General features: G+C 43.3%; 1 protein-coding gene across 12 annotated transcripts in view; it reads right to left on the minus strand.

Moving 5' to 3' along the window:
• The window catches only part of SPECC1 (sperm antigen with calponin homology and coiled-coil domains 1), a 301,132-nt gene that overhangs the window by 45,565 nt on the left and 243,542 nt on the right, over window positions 1-12,025 (minus strand). The window lies entirely within an intron of this gene.

Raw genomic sequence — 12,025 nt, forward strand, 5'->3', positions numbered from 1 at the left:
CAAAAAAAAAAAAATGCAAAATTAAGCATTTAATAGAATTTGGAAGATTAAAGTTAGGGAAGCCTCCCAGAAAACAAAACTGTAATGCAAAGAGATAGAAATAGGGGAAAAAAAGAATATGATAATTAGAGGGCCAGGCCAGGGGGATTTCCAGAAAAAGAAAACAGAGTAGAAGAAATTACCAATGAAATAATTCCAGAAAATAAAGTCATGAATTACATATTGAAAGGGTGCAGTGAGTGCCTAGCATGATAGAAAACACAAAACTTAAGCTATAGAGCAAGGCACATCACCCTGAAATTTTAGAATCCTGGAGACAACCAGAACCTCCTATGAGCTGTGCAGAGGAAAAAAAAATCACAAACGACTGTAATCATTCTGTTCTTGCTGCAACACTGGCAAATAGAAGACAATGGAGCAATGCCCACAAGATTATGAATGAAAATAGTTTCTGACCTAAAATCTTATACCTAAAGAAACCATCAAGCATCAGGGTAAAACAAAGATGCGAGGTCATAAAATTTTACCATCTATGAACTCATTCTCAGGGAGATACTGAAGGGAAAAAAAAACAAAGAGAAAAAAAAGAATAGGATGTAGGATACAGAAGATCAAAAAAGAGAGAGGCAAAGAACTAACAGGGACTCTGTGCACCAGGCATAGAGGGCAGCCATGATGGAAGAGGTCAGAGGCTCCAGAGAGATCTCCTCAGGATAACACAGCTGCAACCCCTGACCCTTGTGATGTGTGGGGATATCTCACGAAGAGTTGCGGTTGAATGAGTGTCATTTACATATAAAACTAAGTAAACAGACAAAAACAAGACAATTTTAAGTGTAAGGCAAGTAACAGGTTGTGTAAAAGAAAAAGCTGCAGCAGTGTATACTACTACATGGCTAATCTATGAATGACACTCACAGCATCTTAATGTGAACTCCAGATATGTACAACCATGAGAGAATGCAAAGACAGGAAGCATGGGGGGGTGGGAGTGAAAAAGAAATAAACCCTCATCTTTCACAGTAGGAGATCAAAATACAACATCTAAAATGAAAAACTAGAAATAGCAGTTGATAAACGTGCTAGTCAGCAACGTAGAGGTAAATGACAAAAAAAAAATCAGCAAGGTGACTTGAAAATGCTTGACTCTGGGGAGCAGGAAGCAGAGCTCTCAGGCCGGGCTGACTGCTTTGCTCATCAGGATCTCTGCATACCTGATTGTGGGCATGCAGAGCTTTGATAAAAATAAAAACCAAAAGAAAACCAAAAAGAGCTATCACAAATTTTGAGGAAAAAAGATGAACATACAAATAGAAAAGCAAGCAAAGCAACTGTACTAGTAATTCACAGAAGAAAGATATAAATAACTAACAAGTTGATAAAAAGTGCTTCACCTTCATCTGCAATGAAAAATTAAAAGAAATGCCATTTTCTCCTATTAGGCTGAAAAAGATCAAAAGAGTAGGTGTATCCAGTATTGGGAATGTATAATCTTGTACACTGTATAGAGAAGTGTAAACTAAATAACCTTAATGAAGGCAATTTGAGAATATATATTAAAATGGAAAGTGTAACACACCCTTTTGCAAAAACAAATTCACTTCTAGGAACTTACTTTACAAAAATTTGGCACTATTTCACAACTATTTAGCATAAGCATGAAAATGCATGGTAAGTGATATTCATCATCATGGCACACTTTTTTTTTTTTTTTTTTTCCCAGAGACAGGGTCTCTCTCTGTTGCCCAGGCTGGAATGCAGTGGTGTGATCATAGCTCACGGAGGCCTTGAACTTCTGGGCTCAAGTAAGTCTCTGTCTTCAGCCTCCTGAATAGCTGGAATCACAGGTGTACACCATCATAGCCGGCTAATTTTTTTTTTTTTTTTTTTGTAAAGACAGGGCCTTGCTATGTTGCCCAGGCTGGTGTTGAACTCCTGGTCTCAGCAGTCCTCCTGCCTTGGCCCCTCAAAGTGTTTGGATTACAGGCATGAGCTATCGTGTCTGTTCATAACACTGTTTTTTTTTAAAAAAAATTAAAGTAAAATTAATGTATCACTTTCACCATTTTAAACCAGTTTAAAGTGTATAGTTCAGTGGCTTTTAGCACATTCCCAATGTTGTGCAACCATCACCACTACCTAGTTCCAGAACATTTTCATCACCCAACAGAAAACCCTGTACCCACTAAGCAGCCACTCCAGCCCCTGTTCCCCTCTCTCCTCAGCCTCTGGCAACCGCTCATCTGCTTTCTGTTTCTGTGAATTTGCCTATTCTGGATATTTCTTATAAATGGACTCATACAAGATGTAGATTTTGCACCCAGCTCTTTCACCTGGCAACACGTCTTCAGGGAACATTCATACTGCAGCCTGTGTCAGTGCCTTACTCCTTTTTAAGGCTCAATAACAAGCCCGTGTTCAATGATCAGGGGAAGGACCCACAGAACGCAGCATGGAGTCATGGCCACGGCTATTCACAGATTTATTACTGCGAAAGGACACAAAGCCAGATCAGCAAAGGGAAAAGGCACAGGGCAGGAAGTCCCGAGGAAACCAGGCACGTGCTTCCAAGAATTCTCTCCAGCAGTCACGGACACGTTTAATTCCCCTGGCAACAAGCCATGACAACATGTGTGAAATGCTGCCAACCGGCCGGGCGCAGGGGCTCACGCCTGTAATCCCAGCACTTTGGGAGGCCGAGGCAGGCAGATCACCTGAGGTCGGGAGTTTGAGACCAGCTGGGTGTGGTGGCACATGCCTGTAATCCCAGCTACTCGGGAGACTGAGGCAGGAGAATCTCGAACCCGGGAGCGGAGGTTGTGGTGAGCCGAGATGGTGCCATTGCACTCCAGCCTGGGCAACAAGACTGAAACCCCATCTCAAAAAAAAAATGCTGCCAACCAGGGAAGCTCACTAGGGACTCTGCATCCAGCCCCTTCTGCCCAGCACATACTACATTCCAGACTCCCCAAAGGAAAGCTGCTGTTCAGCACATACCACGTGTTTGCACAAACAGTTTCAGCACCGTGAGCCCCTCTCATCAGTTCTGGAAACAATGGGAACCCTCCTGTAATCCCAGTTCCCAGACGCCAGCCAAGGGCCAGCCTTGCAAGCAGCCTTGCTAAAGAGAGCCGTCCCAGGCCTACTGGGTTAAGTCTTTTTTGCACAGAGGCAAAAACATGGCTGCCAATAGCATCTGGGCTTTATATTTTAGAGTAATCTTTCTCAGTTTTATTTCCAAAATTCCCAAGGAATTGGGGATGTGCCCAGCTTAGACTTGTCAGGGCTGCTTCTTCGGTGTTCGTGCAGACTAAGGTGGGAGAATGTGTCCCTCCCCATCTGCTGTGCGAACAGTCTGACAGGTCTCTACACACTTTGATATTTTTGTTCAGAAAGCCACTTTTATTCCTTGAAGTTTCATACCTCTGGGCATGCACACACCACTGAGAGTGGGAGTGGGAGCGGGTGCCCCACAGCACACTGGCTCGTGAGAGAAAACCAACCAGAAACACAGCCACCGGGAGAGGACTGTGTCTCCCACAACATGGGAAAGCCTTTCATCTTTATTTTGCAAACAAACTCCACTGCTGTCACAGGTTGTAGGACAACACCTGTGCCACTGAAAATGTCTTCACAGACCACTGTGTCAGAAACGGTACAGAAGCAGAGAAAGTGGGTAGAAAAGGCCTCAATAGAGTGGAAGCCCACAGTGCCGCACATCTGCTATTGAGACTCTATCATCTAAGTCAGGGAAAGGACCACTCTGATGGCAGTAAATAAATCAAAGGCTTTATGTTCTTTGAATTGTGCATGTAGCCTTCAAGAGATCTGTCTCAAAAAAGAAAATAAGAAACAGAGCCCCAAGTGACCTGATATTTTAGAGGCTGCTTGCTATTGGCTAAGCAGATTTTAATGCTTGTTTGTGGGAACTCAGAGACAGAACAACAGAAGTTGCCTGCAACATGGGTGTTCTTTCCAGATTCAAAGCAAAATTCAGTGTGGACCACACAAAGACTGATTTTTTTTTCTCCAAAAGAGAAGAAGATATAGGTCTGAGCTAACAGGTTAAAACCTGGTTCAAAGACGTCATCTGTCCCTTAACGATAGTGTAGGTATCGCTTGCTATCTGAATTCTTGCCATACAATTTCAAAAGTGGAACAGATACAGATACATTTTCAAGTAAATCCCTATCTAAACTCTTCTTTCTTTTGATCTGAAATGCAAGAACCAAACAGGAATTCAAGTAACAGTAAATACCGGTATATATTTTCGTCTAAAAGATACTTGCAAGTATCTTCATGCCACCCATGGAGGTGAAGGGTAGCTGTGCCTCATCATGCCTCCTGGGAGGTAACAGAGGACTCAGGAGAGACTTAGAGCTGAATTCCACATGTTCATCAGAGTGACTTCCAGCCCAAGATCCCCCAGCTGAGGGAAAGCAGAAGGCAAAGCAAACTGAGCATCCCTGGCCTGGCTGAGGTCTGAGGGCATCAGGACAGAGGAGGAGACAAAGGACCCGGTGGCACCACACACAACTTGCAGTTGTCAACCTCAAAACTCCAGAGCACCCACATGGCAATTTCTGGGCACGGCCAGGACCTCAGCACTAATGCTTTAGTGCTAGAAAGTCCCTGTTTCCTGCTGGCTGTCAGCCAGGAGGGCCCTTCTCGGCTCCTTCTCAGGTGCCCCCTCCCTCTTCAAACCACCAAGAACAATCAGAGTCCTTCTCATGCTTTGAATTTCCCCAACTTCTGCCACAAGCCAGAGACATCACTTGGCTTCTACAGGGCTTTGTGATTAGTGGGCATATCCAGACCATCTCCCTGTGTCATATAAAGAGGAGGACATTCTACCATGGAGAGTCATGGGGGTTATCTTTAGAATTCTTCCTGTCACACCTACCCTCCCGACTTTCTGTCCCTTCAGAATTCTTACTGGAAATTACAAATGGAAATCTCTCCATCGTAACAGAAAACTAGGAGCTTAAACTAGACTTTCAGATGAAAGAAAGGGAGGGGTAGGAGTTATCTGAGTCAGGCCTGCCCTTGGCTTGGAAAACAGCCAACACACATCAGGAGTATGAAATTTGAGGACTGAGAGTAATTTAGAGGGCCTTTCCAGGAGTGACTTATTCCAAAAAGACACCAGTGTGTATGAGTTGAGCAGAATGTGTGGAAGGGCCTCCTAGGAGCGCCATTTTGAGCTTAGTGAACTGGGCCTCACTTCGTAGCGAGGGCAAACTCACATCCTTTCACTGGGTCTCAATCCTGGGCCACTTGAGATGTCAGGCAGTTGGCCCGGAGCTCGGCAGGTGGGTCTGGCTGCGATGCTCACTTCCCAGTGCTGCTGACCTGGGTCGACCACCGTGTGTCACTTCAGCTTCTACTGGCACAGTAACAACAGTAATGACCTCCTTACTCTGACCCTCCACACCTAGGCCTTGGTGGGAAATAAAGCTTCATGCAGACACCAAAGCCCTTCAAGAGAGGGGAGCAAGTGCTCAAATGTCATCTCCCTGACCACTGTGTATAAATTGTACCATTCACCCAACATTCCCAACCCTCCTTCCCTGCTTTATTTCTCTCCACAGCAATACAACCTTCAAATACCGTACATATGTTACCTTTTATTTCAGTTAACTGCCAGACCCCATGAGGATGTAAGTTCCATGAGAGCAGGGACTGTTGCCTGTTTCATTCACTGTGGAATCCCCAGGACCTACAATATTTTTTTTTTTTTTTGAGACGGAGGCTTGCTCTGTCGCCCAGGCTGGAGTGCAGTGGCGCGATCTCGGCTCACTGCAAGCTCCGCCTCCCGGGTTCACGCCATTCCCCTACCTCAGCCTCCCGAGCAGCTGGGACCACAGGTGCGTGCCACCATGCCCGGCTAATTTTTTGTGTTTTTCAGTAGAGACGGGGTTTCACCATGTTAGCCAGGATGGTGTCGATCTCCCGACCTCGTGATCCACCCGCCTCGGCCTCCCAAAGTGCTGGGATTACAGGCATGAGTCACCGCACCCGGCCCCCAGCACCTACAATATTACCTGGAGCTGAACAATATATGGAAGGAGGCTGAAAGAAACCAGCTATGACACAAATAAATGGAGAAACATTCCATGCTCATGGACTGGAAAAATCAATATCATTCAAATGGCCATACTGCCCAAAGCACTTTACAGATTCAATGGTATTCCTATCAAACTACAAATGTCATTTTTCAAAGAATTAGAAAAAACTATTCTAAAATTCATATGGAACCAAAACAGAGTCTGAATAGCCAAAGCAATCTTAAGTAAGAAGATCAAAGCTGGAGACTCGCATTGCCTGAGTTCATGTTATATTCTAAGGCTACAGTAACCAAAACAGCATGGTACTGGTATAAAAACAGACACATACACCAATGGAACAAGTTAAGAGTATCCAGAAATAGAGCTGCAAACCTATAATCAACTGATCTTTGACAAAAACAAGCAATGGGAAGAGAATTCCCTATTCAGCAAATGCTGCTGGGATGACTGGCTGACCATACGCAGAAGATAGAAACTAGACCTCTACCTGTCACTACATATAAAAATTAACTTAAAATGGATTACAGATTTAAATATAAGACTTCAAACTATAAAAATCCTAGAAGAAAACCTAGGAAATAACTTTTTCAGCATTGGCCTTAGCAAAGAATTTTTGGCTAAGTCCCCAAAAGCAAGTGCAGCAAAATAAAAAATTGACAAGTGGAATCTAACTAAACTAAAGAGTTCCTTCACAGCAAAAGAAACTATCAACAGAGTTAGCAGACAACCTATAGAATGGGAAGAAATATTCACAAACTATGCATCTAATATCCAGAATCTATAAGAACTTAAATCCACAAGCAAAAACCAAATAACCCCATTAAAAATTAGGCAAAGGAAATGAACAGTCACCTCTCAAAAGAAGACATATACACATCCAATAAACATGAAAACACGCTCAACATCCCTAATCTTCAAAGAAATACAAATCAAAACCACAATGAGATACCATCTAACACTAGCCAGGAGGCTATTATTAAAAAGCCAAAAAATAGCAGACGCTCGCGAGGCCACAGAGAAAAAGAAATGCTTATACACTGCTGGTGGGAATAAAATTAGTTCAGCGCCTGTGGAAAGCAGTTTGGAGATTTCTCAAAGTACTAAAAATAGAACATTTGACCCAGCAATCCCATGACTAGGTATATACCCAAAGAAAAATAAATCGTTCTACCACTCATATGTTCATTGCAGCACTGTTCACAGTAGAAAAAACATAAAATCAACCTAAGTACCCACCAACAGTGGGTTGGATAAAGAAAATGTGGTAAATATACACCATGGAAATACACAGCCATAAAAAAGAACAAAAATCATGTCCATATAAAAGAACAAAAACATGGATGCAGCTGGAGGCCACTATTCTAAGCAAGCTAACACAGGAACAGAAAACCACATACCACATCTCACTTATAAGTGGGAGCTAAACGTTGAGTACATATGGACATAAAGGGCCAGGTGCAGTGGCCCTTTTTATGTATATGTATCCAGTGGCCCTTTATGTATATTACAGGTGTGAACCTGTAATCCTAGCACTTTGGGAGGTCGAGGTGGGTGGATCACCTGAGGTCAGGAGTTCAGAGACCAGCCTAGCCAACATGGCGAAACCCTGCCTCTACTAAAAATACAAAAATTAGCCAGGTGTGGTGGGGTGTGCCTGTAGTCCCAGCTACTTGGGAGGCTAAGGCAGGAGAATTGCTAGAACCTGGGAGGTGGAGGTTGCAGTGACCTGAGATTGTGCCACTGCACTCCAGACTGGGTGACAGAGTGAGACTCTGTCTCAAAAAAAAAAAAAAAAAAAAAAAATCCGTCTCCAAAAAAAGCCACATGGATGGCAACAATAAATACTGGGGACTACTAGACAAGGGAGGAAGGGAAGAAGGCGTGAGTTGAAAACCTACCTACAGAGTACTATGCTTACTACCTGGGTGACGGGACCCATAACTCAAGCCTCAGCATCGAGCAATATACCTTTGTAACAAACCTGCCCACTCACCCCCTGAATCTATAACTAAAGCTGAAATAAAAATATATATATATGGAGGGATGTAACATAACCTTTCACGCTGTATTTTGATGAAATAAAAGGAAAGTTATTTTAAGTCAAGTACACATGGTTCCCGGTTTTCAAAAAGTTTTCACCAGTTATTTTTGGCTTCCTAATTCTGAGAGAACAAGACTATGAGGTGTCTCAGACAAACAGATCTAGACATATTTTGTGAAGGGTAAATAAAGCAGACACATGGTCATATTTCTAATTTTACAGAGATTTCATGATGAATGAAAAGTACTACAGGCAAAATGAGTTTTGGGTTTCATCAAACGTATAATGTTTTGAAAACGAATCCAAAATGTTCACACACACACACACAAAAATCACTCCAGCAGGAAATAGTGTTCTTGTGATCCTGACTGGAAACATCTTATTGTCTGTCTCTTCCCTGCATTACAACAAGGTTACATCATAGAAGGCCACTCCTTCTGAAAACATGAATTGTCTTTTCATATGCACTCTGGCAGCTGCCTTGGTCCATTTCTGTCAGGTGGGGGACAGCACAGGCGGCATCAGTGGAGTCATTCTTGAATGACAGCTCTTTTTAAATGTTTTCTTCAATTTCCCATTACCATTCCTATTTTCTTTACGCTAAACCTCCTGCAGGCAGCCGCCTCCCTCTGACTTCTTATTCTTTTTTTTTCTTTCTGCTTCTTGATATTTATTTTCTTTTAATATATTTTTATTATACTTTAAGTTCTATGGTACATCTGCACAATGTGCAGGTTTGTTACATATGTATATATGTGCCATGTTGGTGTGCTGCACCCATTAACTCATCATTTACATTAGGTATATCTCCTAATGCTATCCTTCCCCCTCCCCCCACCCCACAACAGGCCCCCGTGTGTGATGTTCCCCTTCCTGTGTCCAAGTGTTCACATTGTTCAACTGCCATGAAGGAAGGCCCCTTGGTTACAAGCCTCCCCAGCCCATCAGCCACGCTGCCAAGGACACAGGAAAGAATAAGAAGCCATAGCTATTGGTTCTTATGGCTTCTTATTCTTTCCCATGTCCTCGGCAGCGTGGCTGATGGGCTGGGGGAGGCTGTAACCAAGAGGCCTTCCTTCATGGCATGGTCCATCCTTGAAACAGGGCAGAGGCAGAGTGGACAGGGTAGCAGGAAGAACAAACAAGGGTCTGAGGTGAGTTTATACTTTGCGAGCCTCTATTATTGGTCAGTAGCATGACAGGTTTTTCTTTTCTTTTTTCTTTTTTCTGACCCACACTGCACTACAGTGGTGCTATCTCAGCTCACTGCAGCCTCAAACTCCTGGGCGCAAACAATCCTGCCCCCTCGGCCTCTCAAAGTGCTGCGATTCTTTTTCTTTTTTAACATAAAGTGAAAAGAAGGTAATGGCAAAGATACAGGATACACATACTCTGGGTGGATTCTGGTTTTAAGACATCTGACTGCTGACACGACAGAGACTCCCAGCCCTGCTAATTTACTATCTGGGATGGATCTTGGCTGAGGCTGGGTTTTTCTTGCTAGCTTCTTTCATTTTCCATCCCCACCTCCCTCAAAAGCTTCAGCCTGGGAAGGGAGTATTATGGTGCTGGAATCTTCCGAAATTTTAGCAAAATATTGTAAGAATGCAGTAGGAATTGCCAATTTTAAAGAGGGTATCTATTTGCATATGAAAAGGTGTTCAGCCTCCCCAGCCAACAGGAAAATGCAAACCAAAACCACAGTGAGACAGTACTACACATTACCCACATGACCTTGAGTAAAAAGACTGACAATACCAAGTGTTGGTGAGAATGCAGAGAAATAAATCTCTCATAAATTGCTGGAGAGACATAAATTATACAATTACTTCAGTCATCTGTTTGGCACTATCCACTAGATTGTATGCATACCCTATGGCCCAGGAATTCCATTCTTAAGCATGTATCCAGCAGGAATGAGCACATATGTTTTTCAGGAAATACGCACAAGAACATAACAGCGCTATTCATAATAGCTCCAAACTAGAAATGACTCAACTCTCCATCAATAATCAAATGGATAAATAATGGTATAATCCTACAATGGGTTACTAAATGGTGAAGAAAATGAACAAATTACAGCTATATGCAACAATGAGGATAAATCTCACTGACTCAATACCGTGTAAAAAAAGCTAGCTGCAAATATTACATAGTTTTTTATTCCATTTGTAATAAAATTCAAATGCAAGCAATACTAACATAGTACTTAGAGATGCATACTTTTGTAAAAATCTGGAAGGAGAATTGAGGACAATGGTTATCTTAGGGAGTACTGAGGGCTATGATGGGAAAGTCATAGGAAGGGTCTGTGGGAGCTGGTGATGCTCCTCTTCTGGATGGGAGTGGTGACTGCATGACTTTTCATTTCCTCACAGTTCAAGAAATTATGATTTATATTTTGTGCATTTTATCTTTGTGTATTTCACAAGAAAAAAACTTAAACTTACATCAGGTATTACTTCCCTTTTCTGATTTTCACAGAAAACAGATACTGTCCTAGAAAACAAAAACTCTTAAACTAAACGCAAACAATTCTCAAAGCAATAGAAACAAAATGTTTGGAGAAGTTTTGGAGGCCCAACTACATAGGACCTTTATGCGAATTAGGCAAAGCACTCTTCTTCAGGAGGGTAATTCAGCAAAAGCTGTCTTCTTGGGTGGAGGCATCACTGCTCAGGGAGCTTGTGTCTGCCTTTTTTTTTTTTTTTTTTTTTGAGACGGAGTCTTGCTCTGTCGCCCAGCCTGGAGTGCAGTGGCGCGATCTTGGCTCACTGCAAGCTTCGCCTCCCAGGTTCACGCCATTCTCCTGCCTCAGCCTCCCGAGTAGCTGGGACTACAGGTGCCCGCCACCACGCCGGGCTAATTTTTTGTATTTTTAGTAGAGATGGGGTTTCACTGTGTTAGCCAGGATGGTCTTGATCTCCTGACCTCGTGATCTGCCCACCTCGGCCTCCCAAAGTGCTAGGATTACAGGCGTGAGCCACTGGAGCTTGTGTCTTCTTCTGAGACAGCAGGGACAGGACTTGGCTTCAGCCAAGCATTCTTGGCTGCATTCCCACTATAGCATTCTTTCATGCATTCCCACTGATCACAAAACCCACACCACTACTTCACTGACATACCTGCTAACAGTCATGCAAAGAAAATAGCCATACTGTTTTTCCGTACTCTCATAATGTTTAAAAGAATAAAAGAATGTTTAATTCTTTTACTTAAATAATTCCAGAAACTGGCCCTAGGAAATCCAACCTATCCAACCAAAGTTGCGAATGTCCTCATCTCAGGGAGGAATGCTAAACAACTGATTTACAGCCTTGCTGCCACCAACCAGAACACTAGGTGGCCCATGACTCAAGACAACCGTCGCCAGCAGATAAACTGACCCACATCCCCTACCCCTCATATGCTCTACCCAGCCCAGCCCACATTCTCTATGTTGATATCAATTCCTGCACTTTGCTTAATAAAAAAATCCCTACCAGCTCATTTCAAGGAGTCAGCCAGAGAATCCTCCCTCTCCCGTGCTTCCTCCCTCATGCCTGAGGGATAAGGGCATAAGCTCCAATAAAGCCTTGTGGAGAAAACTCTTTTGGCCTCATGACAATTTCTATCGCATTGACAGCCCAAGAACCTGTGGCCAGTAACACTCTGACCAAAGAAAAAGGTCCCCTTCCCTCGGGAGGTGCAGCTCTGCGTGCAGCCATACATTTGGTGGGTGGAGTGCAGACTGTTTTTCAGTTGCATTTGCCTCTGTCACGGTGCCTTTGGGCAGTGCACAAATATCAAACATTCCCTGGCAGCCCTGCCTAGGAGAATAGAAAGATGATAATTACATGCATATTGGCCCACCAAGCACAGGCACACAAGGAACATGTATTGGCACAGGACTACTACTGCCCAGGGGCAGCTGGAA

This window comes from Gorilla gorilla, chromosome 4 (genome assembly GCF_029281585.2).
Source record: "Gorilla gorilla gorilla isolate KB3781 chromosome 4, NHGRI_mGorGor1-v2.1_pri, whole genome shotgun sequence".
Classification (NCBI taxonomy): Eukaryota; Metazoa; Chordata; class Mammalia; order Primates; family Hominidae; genus Gorilla; species Gorilla gorilla.